Raw genomic sequence first — 13623 nt, 5'->3', positions numbered from 1 at the left:
GCGGGTCCGGCTGCCGCTTGAGCCTGGGCTCTCCGCCTGGTCCGCGGAGGGGGATTTCGCGGGGCGCCTCCCCAGGCGCTTCGCTCTCCCTCGCTACGACGCGGAAAGGCAACGCCACCCCGGTGGATATTGGCACCGGTGTCCTCCGGCGCTTTGGGAGAGGGTCACCGAGAGGCGCTGGAAGTTTTCAGCCCGCTGCTGGTCCCAGAACTAGCACCAATAGGTACCCGTGTGTTATAAAGGTAATGGCAAAGCAAGATTACCTGACAGATAATGATGGACACCAGGGAGAGGCAACTTTTTCACTTAGATTGCGTTTATTTTAATCTCTTGTTTAAAAGCACGTTGTTGAAAGCAGGACATTTGTGAATTGAGGAAAGCCCTGGAGGGTCCGATGCCCGGCCAAACACGGGAACCAGGAGAACGGTAAATTGCTTTTGCCAAGAACTTGCAACTTGCAGCGTGTCCTGTGAAATAAGATGGTACGCCCTTGGGTCAGGAAGCTTTGCAGGGCATTGCTGCGGGGCCCTCTGGTTGACAATTTGACCTGCCAGGGTAAAAATCAGGAGGGCAAGCCCAGCAGTAGAGGCTGTGAAACCTTGCAGGAAGCGATCAGTGCCAGTAAGACTCACTTTTACCACATCTGACTGTGAAGGGGATCCCTGAAGTCCACCCAGAAGTAGAGGCTGAAATGGTACATAGTTGCCTGGAGCTCCCAGGCCAGAAATCTGCTGGCAGGCATTTTGGCTTCCTTCATTTGTCTTGCCTAGGAAGGAGGGGAGGTAAAATCATAGATCCTTCTGCAGGAACACACACCCCCCCAACCAACCAAAAAACAACAAACAAAACATTTTCCTTTGGTTTTAGTCTGGGTAACTCAAAGGCATGCTATTTTCTTTTTTGATTTGAGAATTTAGGTAAGGGAGGCCCCTGGCTTGTTTATGAGCATATAGTTGGGGGTTTCTACCCTCCAGTGAGATGGGAATCTCTCTTTCTCCTTTTCATACTCTGCCTAATTGGGCATGAACAGTGGGAGGGAAACATGTCTCTGTCCACCTGGTAAGAATTACCTGCTTTTTTCCATTTCAGTCTCTGCAAGTCAAATGAGAAGGGGAGAGGAGTGGAGAAGTCAGGAAGACCTGGGGTGAATTGACATGGAACCATTTGGGAAGCTTTTCCTAGTTGCAAGCAAGCTGTATGATTTCAGCTCATAGCTTTGTGGTACGAAGCAAGTGGAGTGCTTAATGTTTGGAGAGGTGGGTGAAAACTAAGAGATGGGTTAGGAATAGCAAAACTATCCTGCAGATTTAAAGCCAAAGGGGGCCTTAAAAGGTGTCCTGGGAAGGAGAGAAGAGATGTAAAACAAGAGCCTGGAGCTCTTGGGTGACAGATCTGCCCATGAGCTTTTGCACATCCCCCTTACTCTCCTACAAGTTAAATGCCTCTGTAGTTCTCCCGTTGGGAGAGGGTGTCTCCTAGATACCAGTCTGGATTGCATGGTAGGGTGAACAACAGTATAAGAAATCTACTGCTGGGGGGGGGGTGGTATTGTTCCCCTTTCAGAATGGACCCTTCCCCTTTTCCAAAATCTGGGAAAGTCCCCTCCTTGCACAAGACATTATATGGGGCCATGGATATAAGGAAAAACTTTTTAACCGTGAGGACAGCCAAGCAGTGGAGTAGGGTGCTGAAAAAGCTTGTGCAGTCTCCGCTCTTAGAGGTGTCCAAGACAAGACTGGGTAAAGCTCTGAGCAGCCTCACCTGACCTCATAGCTGACCCTGGTTTGAGTAGGAAGTTGGACTAGAAAGCTCCTGGGGTCCCTTCCAACCAGAATTATTCTGTCATTCTACTGACGTTTTTTAGTTTGGACGGAGTCCTGGGCCGGGAGCACAAGAAGGTGAGTGCGTGGCCAGAGAGGTTGTCCTCCCCTCTGAGCTTGCTCGTGTCCTGCTGTCCTTCATCTCACCTGGAAGGGACAAGGGACATCTACCAGGCCTGCACTGTCAATGCCAACACCTCTTCTGGCAGCGGGGGGAGGCCAGAATGGACTCCTCATGGCAGATCCACAAAGTCGACAAAGAGCAAACAGGTCGTCAAATCAGTTGGTAGAGCTGGCTGGCTTGTGATGGCCCCTAGGGCCCCTGGGGAATGTTAGTCCTTGGTTTCTCTCTCACACCATGCTCAGGAGAGAACCACAGCAGCCTGCCAGGCACACTTGACTTAGCACATCTGACTCTCTCTGTTAACTGTAAGCCACCATAGCCTGCTGCCAGGCCCTCCTTATGCCAGCAGCTCCCCTGCCCATCACCCCCAGGCACTGGGGGAGAGTAGCCAACTGTATGATCCTGCAGGTCATCCATTACATGGAGCGGCTGCAGTGAAGAGCCAACCTGAGGGCCAATACATACGACTTTGAGCCTTATCTGTCTCGCAGCAGCTATTAGGAAAGGAGGGAGGAGGACAGATCCTTGTAGAAAGGCCTCTTTTCCATCCCTCCTCTCTGGTGTTTTTAACCTTCTTCCCTCTCCCCGGGTCTTGATTCTGCTCTCCTGTTGAAGTGAGGCTGGGGCAGAGGGAAGCCTCTGCATTTCATCCTCCAGCAGCAGGACAGAGTACTGAAGACACGCAGAGGGAAAAAGTGGGGATCTGAGTACACCTGGAGGCGAATAGCAGACATTGCACGGAGGGCGGTGGAGTGTTTATATGTGACAGTGGAGTGTTACATGACAGAGATAAGTGCATTTTATATGTGTTTATACACCTTCATACGTATATGTTGTTATACATGTTTAAATGCATACATATATATGGATAGATAAAATATATTTTTATAGTTATATATGTGTATGAGAGCCATTGAAGTAGTTGGAAGATAAACCTTTCTCTTTACCCTAGAGAAACATTAAAGGCCCTCAGGGCTAGGACATTGTCCTTAGCCATGTTCTGTCCCACAGGAGGTACCTAGGATTTAACAACTTGCCGCTGGTTGCCAGCTGAAGTCCAACGTTTTTGTTTACACACACTTTTTATAATATAGCTACACATATATATATGCATAAAAAGGTATAAAAGGTTTCATTGGTGGTTGTTTTTTTTAATGAGAGATAATGGAATTAATTGTAAATTTTAAACATTCACTGAAAGAAAATTATATAAAAATAAAATGTGGCTTCATTGGCCACCTTTTCTACAAGTCTGCCACAGAAGCTTTAAACAGGTCTGGGGTGAGTGTGCATTGAAGAGGGAGCGGGGCAAAGGGCCAGTCCTGTGAGTCAAATCAAGGGACCCCCACTCAACCCTTGCTCATCCAAAGGAGAGACCCATCTTTGAGTCTAACCAAGAGGCCCAGCCAACCTCCCTCCCTACTCCTGCGCTGCTAAAAGCAGTCTAGTCATATGTGTTTCACTGACACGAGGTGGTGGCAAGAAAAACCTGTATGAATTTACAGACTTTTTAGAAATATGCTCACTTTAACTTTAGGCTGTTATGCCACAACTAGAATTTTAGTTCTCTGCTGCAGTCATCAGTCATGGACGCAGTACTCCAGGTGGGGTCTCACCAGAGCAGAGTTGAGGGACAGAGTCACCTCCCTCGACCTGCTGGCCACACTTCTTGTGATGCAGCCCAGGATATGGTTGGCTTTCTGGGCTGCAAGCACACATTGCCAGCTCATACCCAATTTTTCATTCACCAGTATCCCCAAGTCCTTCTTGGCAGGGCTGCTCTCAATCCATTTATCCCCCAGTCTGTGCTGATACTGGGGGTTGCCCCACCCCAGGTGCAGGACCTTGCACTTGGCCTTGTTGAACTTCATGAGGTTTGCACAGACCCACTCCTCAAGCCTGTCGAGGTCACCCTGGACGGCATCCCTTCCCTCGTGTGTATCAACTGCACCAGTCAGCTTGGTGTCATCTGCAAACTTGCTGAGGGTGCACTCAGTCCCACCGTCTATGTCACTGATGAAGATACTAAATAATATTGGTCTCAGTACAGATCCTTGAGGGACTCCACTCGTTACTACTTGGACATCGAGCCATTGACTGTAACTCTTTGGATGCGGCCATTCAGCCAGTTCCTTATCCATCTAACATTTCATCCATCAAACCCATACCTCTCCAATTTAGTGGCAAGAATGTTGTGTGGGACTGTATCAAAGGCCTTACAGAAGTCCAGGTAGATGACATCCATAGCTCTTCCCTTGTCTACTGATGCAGTCACTCCATCATAGAAAGCCACTAGATTAGTCAGGCACAATCTGCACTTGGTGAAGCCATGTTGGCTGTCTTCATTCACCTACCTGTCTTCCATATGTTTCAACATGTCTTCCAGGAGGATCTGTTCCATGATCTTAGCAGACGTGGAGGTGAGGCTGCCTGGTCAGTAGTTTCCAGGGTCCTCCTTTCTACCCTTTTTAAAAATGGGTGTGGCTTCCCTTTTTCCAGTCACTGGGGACTTCTCACTGCCACAAATATGATGGAAAGTGGCCTGGCGACTACATCAGCCAGTTCCCTCAGGACTCTGGGATGCATCTCCTCAGGTCCCATGGACTTATGTATGTTCAGATTCCTCAGGTGGTCTCGAACCTGGTCTTCACTTACAGTGTTGTTCCCCCAGTCCCTGCCTTGAGGTTCAGGGGCTTGAGAGATGTGGGAAGAGAGATTACCATTGAAAACTGAGGCCAAAATGTTGAGTACCTCAGCCTTCTCCATCTCAGTTATCATTAGTTCTCCTGTCATTTATCGGGGGTGGGCGGGGTGTTAAATTTCTTTAATCTCTCAGCCTTCTCCATCTCAGTTATCATTAGTTCTCCTGTCATTTATCGGGGGTGGGCGGGGTGTTAAATTTTCTTTAATCTTCCTTTTCTGATCAATGTACCTGTAGAAGCCCTTCTTATTATTCTTCACATCCCTCGCCAAATACAGTTCCAACTGTGCCTTAGCTTTCCTGATCCCCTCCTTACACATCTGGGCAGTGTCCCTATATTCTTGCCAGGATACATGTCCCTGGTTCCACTGCCTGTGCATTTCCTTCTTACACTTTCGTTTGACCAGGAGGTTCTTACTCAGCCATGCTGATCTCCTGCATTCCTGTCCTGATTTGTTACACCTGGGAATCGAGAGCTCTTGTGCTCTAAGAAAAATGTCTTTAATGAGCTGCCAGCTCAGTTCAGCTCCTTTATCCCTGAGGGCAGTTTCCCAGGAGTCCCATCCCCACTTAAACAACTGAAAGTTTGCTCTCCTAAAATTCAGGGTCCTGACTCTACTCTTCACCTGGCCCATATCCCTCAAGATTGTGAATGCCAATCAATCACTGCAGCCCAGGCTGACACCAATCTTGACATCTCTAATTAGTTCATCCATGTTGGTAAGCAACAGGTCTAATAATGCTTCTCCTCTGGTTGGGCTATCTATCACCTGGATTAAATTATCCTCGATGCACTCCAAGAGTCTCCTGGACTGCTTACAGCTTGCCATGCTGCTTTTCCAGCAGATGTCAGGGTGATTGAAGTCCCCCAGCAGGATCAGAGCCTTGCGAGTGTGATGCTTCCTGTAGTTGAAGAATGCTTTGTCAGCAGGCTCCCCTTGATGGGGTGGCCTGGAGTAAATGCCAGCCACGAGGTTTCCTTTGTTGGCTTGGAATGTACCTGTACAATGTACCTGTCCAGCTTTCAGACATCCTTCACAAACAGGGTATGCCAGCTGGAGTCAGTCTTCAGGTGTTTTCCTGCCCTGGGGAGCTGCTGGGACATGGTGGTGATCTGAAAGTACAGAAGGAGATGAGTTCTTACAAGTATGGGATGAGTTTGTTGTCCATTTTCTGCTTACAAGCTGTGTGCCTGCTTCTGCCGCGGGAGAATTAGGTGGTGTGTTATCAACACCTTTCTAGCTACAAATACAAGGCACAGCACTATGAGGGCTGCTATGGGGAAAGTTAACTCCATCCCAGCCAGACCCAATACAATCCACCCCTTATTTTCCATACCATTTGCGTCATGCTCAGGTCCCACATAATTTAATACATTTATATATCTTCTAACCATCCCATTGTGTCTAATTCTCATTACTGAAATCCCTTCTTACCAACACTTAAAACTTATACTACACACTGAAACCATCTTTATACCCAGCATACAGATTTATACATTCTGATTAACTACTATCCCGTCCCCTAACAGATAGATAGTATTCTCCCATTCCATGGGCTTCTTCCACCTGGGCCCATCGATCCAGCCTGTCCAGGTCCCTCTGCAGAGCCTTCCTACCCTCGAGCAGATCAACACTCCCGCCCAGCTTGGTGTCATCTGCAAACTTACTGAGGGTGCACTCAATCCCCTCATCCAGATCATCGATAAAGATATTAAACAAGACCGGCCCCAAAACTGAGCCCTGGGGAACACCGCTCGTGACCGGCCGCCAACTGGATTGAACTCCATTCACCACAACTCTCTGGGCCCGGCCGTCCAGCCAGTTTTTGACCCAGCGCAGAGTCCACCTGTCTAAGCCGTGAGCCGCCAGCTTCTCTAGGAGAATGCTGTGGGAGACAGTGTCAAAGGCCTTACTGAAGTCCAGGTAGACCACATCCACAGCCTTTCCCTCATCCACTAGGCGGGTCACCTGGTCATAGAAGGAGATCAGGTTGGTATACTACACACTGAAACCATCTTTATACCCAGCATACAGATTTATACATTCTGATTAACTACTATCCCGTCCCCTAACAGATAGATAGTATTCTCCCATTCCATGGGCTTCTTCCACTCCTCCAAACATTCATAAGAACAGGCTATGACTTGGGCCCCATCTGTTAAGATGGGTGCTCAGGACAGGAGAAGCAGCATGTTTGATTGTTGTGTGCCAACACTGGCTTGGTTTGGGCCATCGTTCCACTAGCATGCTTCCTTGCAAAGCTCACTCTTCATCAGTTCAGGTCGTTCCTGCTACATTACTTCCTACAACATACAACTCACATCACAGATGATTTTTCCCCCAAGGTTAAATCTCCTTGAGGCACACACCAGGTCTCCCCATCTTTCCACATTACCCACCAAGTACACCCAGGTCCTTGAGCGAAGACAATCCCATGAATGGGTTTGCCTTTTCCCAAGAGAGGAGCAATCCAACCACCTTCCCCAGCCACTTCCCTATGTGCACTACAGGGACCTTACCTCCTCCCACAATATGTAGGGGTTTTGTCTGGGTAGGACCAGGATGCTTAGCAGATCCTCTGGTATTAACCAGCCAAGTGGCTTCTGCTAAATTTATATCCCAGTGCTTCTATGCCCCATTGCCCAACACTCTCAACATAGTCTTTAATAGTCCATTATATCTCTCAATCTTTCGGCACCTAGTCAATGCCGTGTTTCTTGGCCCAGGAGTTTATGAGGTTATTTCGGAAATGAGTCCCATTGTCTGATTCAATTCTTTCTGGGGTACCATCTCGCTACAAAATTTGCCTTTCAAGGCCTAAGATGGTGTTTTGGGCAGTGGCATGGTTTACAGGGTATGTTTCTAGCCAACTGGTAGTTGCTTCCACCATGGTAATATGTAGTGCTTGCCCTGGTGTGTTCGTGGCAGTGGTCCAATATAGTCAATTTGCCAGGCCTCGCCATATTGAAAACCCAGCCACCACCCTCTATTCCAGGGAGACTTTACTCATGTGGCTTGCTTGATTGTGGCACATGTTTCACATTCATGAGTGACCTGTGTGATGTCCTCCATGGTCAGGTCCACCCCTCAATCACAAGCCCATCCATCCTGATGTTTCATGGGCCCATTGATCTGACGGTGTGCTCCCCCGCCCAACCTGACCTTTATCTCCTGTAACCCTGCTTAAGTGATAACTACCAGGGGCAGTCATTAATGGATGCTGATGGTGATACTTCGTCATTAACGAACCTGGATTCGGGAGCCAGATAACAACACAATAGCCCTTGGTTATTGTGAGAAATACGCCCACCTAACCACAGTTATTGGTATGTAAATATGACTATAAGTCTTATCCCTATAAATAGTGAGCAGCCCAAGAGCCCGTTGAGCTCTCCTGCGCGGCAGTGGGCTGCACGGCGGGAGCTCCCCTTGAGCAGGGACACCTCTCAAGGTTACTCCTCGAGGCTGAGAGATTCCTTGCCGCAACAGATCCTCGACAAGTGACTAACAGCATGCTAAACTCTGAGATCGTAGCTAAGTGACAGAAAGGATTGATTGCGCATAGATAATAATCCTTTAGACATAAACCGTTGACCAAGTCTGGGACTAGGATTGGATCCAGCCACACGTAGACTCCTCTCTGAGAAGGAGTTTAGAAAGCAAGGGGGTCCGTTCGGAACCTCATGACTCAACGCGAGGGCCTCCCTGACAGTTTTTGTCTGACCCTGTCCTCTGTGAAGTGAATAATCAAGTGTACCTTGCCATCGAATCTTGTTCACTGTCGCATTTACCGTTGAACTTTATTAATTCACACTTCAACTCACTGTTTTCTATCAATAAAGTATTGTTGCTTCTCTCTTACGAGTGAAGTGCAGTCTCACTCCATCCGTGACAATCGAGCTACAAATAGGTCACCTTTACGCTCCCAATCCAGGTCCACCTGAGCTACTTCAATTTTGACAGCCTTGTCTAGCTGTTCATTGTTTCAATGTTCTTCAGTGGCGCGACTTTTGGGCGTGTGAGCATTTACATGACGTACCTTTAGAGTGATGTTTTCTACCCAAGCAGTGATGTTTTGCCACAGTGCAGCAGTCCAGATGGGTTTACCTCTGCGCTGCCAATTGGTCTTCCTCCACTGCTGTAGCCACCCCTGTAGGGCATTAGCCACCATCTGTGAGTCAGTATAGAGATGTACTGGCCACTTTTCTCATTCAGCAGTCTCTAGGGCTAGTTGGATAACTTTCAATTCTGCAAACCTACTTGACGCCTTCTCCTTCAGTGGCTTCAACGACTTGTCATGTGGGACTCCACAGAGCAGCTTTCCACTTCCGATGGTTTCCTACAACACGACAGGATCCATCAGTAAACAGATCATAATGCTTTCCATCTTCTGATAACTCATTATATGGTGGTGCCTCTTGGGCATGCGCCACCTCCTCAGGCAGTGCTCCAAAATCTCTGCCTTCTGGCCAGTCCATGATTTCTTCCAGGATTCCTGGGCAGTTGGGTTTCCCCAGTCGAGCCCGTTGTGTGATCAATGCTACCCATTTACTCCATGTAGCGCTGGTTGCGTGATGTGTAGAGGGGATGTTTCCTTTGAACATCCAGTGTAGCATGGGCAATTGCAATGCCAAGAGGAGATACGCTTCTGTACCAACAATTTCTGAAGCGGCTCTAACCCCCTCATATGCTACTAGTATCTCTTTCTCAGTCAGGGTGTAGTGGGCTTCTGATCCTTGATACTCCTGTCTCCAAAACCCTAGTGGTCAACCTTGGGTTTCTCCTGATGTTTTCTGCCAGAAGCTTCAGGTCAGACCATGCTCCCCAGCTGCCATGTAGAGTACATTTTGCACAGCTCGTCCTGTCCGGACAGGCCCAAGAGCTACCACACGAACTATTTCCTCTTTGATCTGCTTAAAGGTTTGTTGTTGCTCAAGGCCCCACTCAAAAAAGTTCTTCTTTTGGGTTAGTAGACAGAAGGGGCTCACAGGCTGACTATAACCTGCAATATGCATTCTCCAGAATCCCACAAGGCCTAGGAAAGCTTGTGCTTCTTTCTTGTTAGCTGGTGGAGACATAGCTGCTATCTTGTTGATCACATCCATAGGGACATGACGACGTCCATCCTGCCATTTTATTCCCAAGAACTGAATCTCCTGTGCAGGTCCCTTGACCTTGCTTCTTTTAATGGTGAAACCAGCTTTCAGAAGAATCTGAATTACTCTTTTTCCCTTCTCAAATACTTTGTTTGCTTTGTTGCCCCACATGATGATGCCATCGATGTATTGTAGATGTTCAGGGACATCCCCCTGTTCCAGTGCAGTTTGGATTAGTCCATGACAAATGGTAGGACTGTGCTTCCACCCCTGGGGCAGTCGATTCCAGGTGTATTGGACACCCCTCCAAGTGAAAGCAAACTGTGGCCTGCACTCTGCTGCCAAAGGAATTGAAAGAAATGCATTGGCAATGTCAGTTGTAGCACACCACTTTGACTGCCTTTGACTCCAGTTCATATTGGAGCTCTAGCAAGTTTGGTACAGCAGCACTCAGTGGTGGTGTGACTTTGTTCAGGCCATGATAGTCTACTGTTAACCTCCACCCTCTGTCAGACTTTTGCACTGGCTGTATGGGACTATTAAAGGGTGAGTGAGTCTTGCTGACCACTCCTTGGCTCTCCAGTTGATGAATCAGCTCATGGATGGGAGCCAGGGAGTCTTGGTTCGTACGATATTGCCGCCGGTGCACCATCCTGGTAGCAATGAGCACCTGCTGTTCTTCAACTCACAGCAATCCCACAATGAAGGGATCTTCTGAGAGCCCAGGCAGGGTAGATAGCTGTTTGATCTTCTCTGTGTTCACAGTGGCTACACCAAAAACCCATCAGTACCCCTTTGGGGCCCTGCAGTACCCTATCCTGAGGTAGTCTATGCCAAGGATATGAGGGGCCTCTGGGCTGCTCACAATGGGGTGCTTTTGCCACTTGTCCCCTGTTAAGCTCACCCCAGCCTCCAATACAGACAATTGTCACTCCAGAGATCCAGATGGGTTCTGTGCCCCTATACCCTGGTGGCACCACCGTTCACTGTGCACCAGTGTCTACCAAAGCCTTATGCTTCTGTGGGTCTGATGTGTCAGGCCATCAAATCCACGCAGTCCAGTATACCTGGTCATCCCTTTCCTCCTCCTGGCCAAAGGCAGGCACCCTCTATTCCTGTTCCTGGTTGGAGTATTCACTGTCTGACCCTTTCAGGGCCAGAACAGAAGTCCTCTCATCAGGATCGAGGGAGGTGATTTCAGTCCTTCTATGTCTGGGGGATCACTGAGTGCCTTCTTGTGTCTCTACGGCAACTAAGCCAACAGCCTTCTTGGGTGGCCCCTTCTTAAGATCTGTCTTCCCTCTCAGTTCACGTACACAGGCTTCCAGCTTCAAGGTGGGTTCACCATCTCACTTCCTCATGTCCTCCCCCGGTCATGCAGGAGGAAAAAGTGTGCCACGTGGCATGCACCTGGGGCTCCCTTTCCCTCTGACTAGGGCAGGAGGGGACTGACTCCTTGGGGTGACCCTGACAACCTCCCAACCTCTTGCCCACCCCCAGCTCACTGGCCTTTGGAGGGTGGGTTTGGAGAGGCAGCCTTGACGCTGTGCGAGCACTGCTCAGCAATAGCCAAAACATTGGTGTGTTATCAACACCTTTCTAGCTACAAATACAAAGCACAGCACTATGAGGGCTGCTATGGGGAAAGTTAACTCCATCCCAGCCAGACCCAATAAACTCAGACCAGGGCCGTCTCTTTAAGAAACACGGATAGGAACAGTAAATGTAAACAGAATGAGAAAAAGAATGATGCCAAGCCCCCAAAATGGTTGTTTGCAGTTAGTCAGCAAACAGATCTGTGCACTGGAAGCACAGTCAGCAGACAAATGAACTCAACATGTGAGTCTCAAAAAGCTGTGACACATTTCCCAGCCAACAAGAAAATGCCATTGTGCCCACTGCTTTTGACAGGTGATAATGACCTGTCAGAGTTAATACGGACTTTTTGTGCATCTCCCTCACACAAGTACAAGAATGTGGTGCCACCCTACACCACTTCTCCAAGAGTCTCACTTCACAGGAAGCTCTGCTCCATTGGCCCTCTCACTTCCTTCTTCCTTGAGGGTGGGCTGTTGCTGTTGTTGTGGTTTAACCTCAGCCAGCAACTGAGCACCACACAGCCGCTCACTCACCCCCCCCTCCCTGGTGGGATGGGGGAGAGAATTGGAAGAGTAAAAGTGAGAAAACTCATGGGTTGAGATAAAAACAGTTTAATAATTGAAATAATAATAATAATAGAATATACAAAGCAAGTGATGCACAATGCAATTGCTCACCACCCGCCGACTGATGCCCAGCCAGTCCCCGAGCAGCGGCCCCCCGGCCAGCTTTCCCCCAGTTTATGTACTGAGCATGACGTCATATGGTATGGAATGTCCCTTTGGCCAGTTTGGGTCAGCTGTCCTGGTTGTGTCCCCTTCCAGCTTCTTGTGCACCTCCAGCCTCCTCACTGGCAGGGCAGTGTGAGAAGCTGAAAAGTCCTTGACTTAGTGTAAGCCCTGCTCAGCAACAACTAAAACATCAGTGAGTTATCAACATTGTTCTCATCCTAAATCCAAAACACAGCACTGTACCTGCTACTAGGAAGAAAATTAACTCTAACCCAGCTGAACCAGGACAGCTGTACATGAACTTGAGATAGGGAGAGGAAGTCTCTTTAGATCAATGAGTCACTTCAGAGGATTCCCTGAAAGGGTGGAACAAGATAAACTGCCCATTAGGTAGCTGAAGACAGCAGTACAATACTCCCCCAATGCCCTCTCTTCTGAAGAGGAAACAAACCCAGGTCTCCCAGCATCACCTTGAACATCACATGTTCCTGTGCCCTAATAATGACAGGATGAAAGGAGAGAGCTCGTCAGAACAGGAGCTTGGGGACACCATGCAGATCTGCTCTAGTCTGCTGAGAAACTGCCTGAAGCAGCAATCTGGTTTCCCTCCCAGCCATGTTTCTGAAAGGCCCTTGGAGCTTTCCCTCACAATGCATCTGGTGCAACTCAGTATCTACAGTGCAGCATTATTCGCTCTGGTATTACGCTTTGCCTGCTTTTTCTAGTCTGTATTCTTCAAATGGGGGAGCTGGCTGAGGGGCATTGATGGCCTAACAGAGTCCCTCTTACGGTTAATGATTTCACACGACAGGAACACATTCTCCTGTAAAAGTCAGTTCTTCACCAGCCAAGGAGGGAGGCAAGGATGCTTAGCATAGAATTACCAAGGGAATTTATTCTCTTATTTTAACTATGCTGCATAGCGGTGCCCCAGCCTAATGCATCAGGGACCCTGAGACAGAGGAAAGCAGGGTTTATATATGTTACAGTACAGTTGTGTAGACCAATCAAATCACTCGTGTTAAGGGGCGGGCTAATCAGTTACTATTGCTCACGTGATCGGTATGTACTTGTCCCATGCAGGACTAGTACGTGCTTGTCCCGTGCAGGTGGTGTGGGCGTATGGTCATTGGTGTGTTCATCTTCATTGTTCTAAACCGATGTCCCGTGCAGGTAGAGGGTTTATCCTGGATTCTGGTCGGTTGCGGTTCTGGCCATGATTATATGCCTGGTTTCACTGAAGGAGAAATCTGTTGTTTTGTTGTCGGTATGGGGTGTTCTCAGCTGGCAAAGGCTGGCTTAGGCTGGGTCTTTGGGTCACATCCACCCCAAGGTAAAAGCTCATAGTCTCAGGTAGTGTTCATTCTGTTAAGCATACCAAAAAGCCCAACAAGAAGACTGTAACAGCTATACTGACACATGTATAACAACATTTGTACAAGTTCTTACAAAATGAAACAATGTACAGGTTAGGCTGCACAAAAAAATCCACAAGAAGGGCCGGAAGGAGGATCCGGGGAACTACAGGCCTGTCAGCCTGACCTCGGTGC

The 13623-nt window shown here is 48.4% G+C and overlaps 1 long non-coding RNA gene across 2 annotated transcripts in view; it reads left to right on the top strand.

Moving 5' to 3' along the window:
• Nucleotides 1-278: 278 nt before the first annotated feature.
• The window catches only part of LOC103905071, a 19598-nt gene continuing 6253 nt past the window's right edge, over nt 279-13623 (top strand). Inside the window, exons 1-2 of one of the 2 annotated variants that reach the window (XR_657929.2) lie at nt 279-426; nt 1090-1256. This is a non-coding gene — a long non-coding RNA (uncharacterized LOC103905071). The other variant, XR_657928.2, reaches the window with a different exon arrangement.

The sequence above is a fragment of the Aptenodytes forsteri genome, unplaced genomic scaffold (assembly GCF_000699145.1).
Source record: "Aptenodytes forsteri isolate BGI_AS27 unplaced genomic scaffold, ASM69914v1 Scaffold40, whole genome shotgun sequence".
Classification (NCBI taxonomy): Eukaryota; Metazoa; Chordata; class Aves; order Sphenisciformes; family Spheniscidae; genus Aptenodytes; species Aptenodytes forsteri.
The sequence above is the reverse complement of the archived record's forward strand: the minus strand, read 5'-3'. Positions and strand labels throughout refer to the sequence as shown.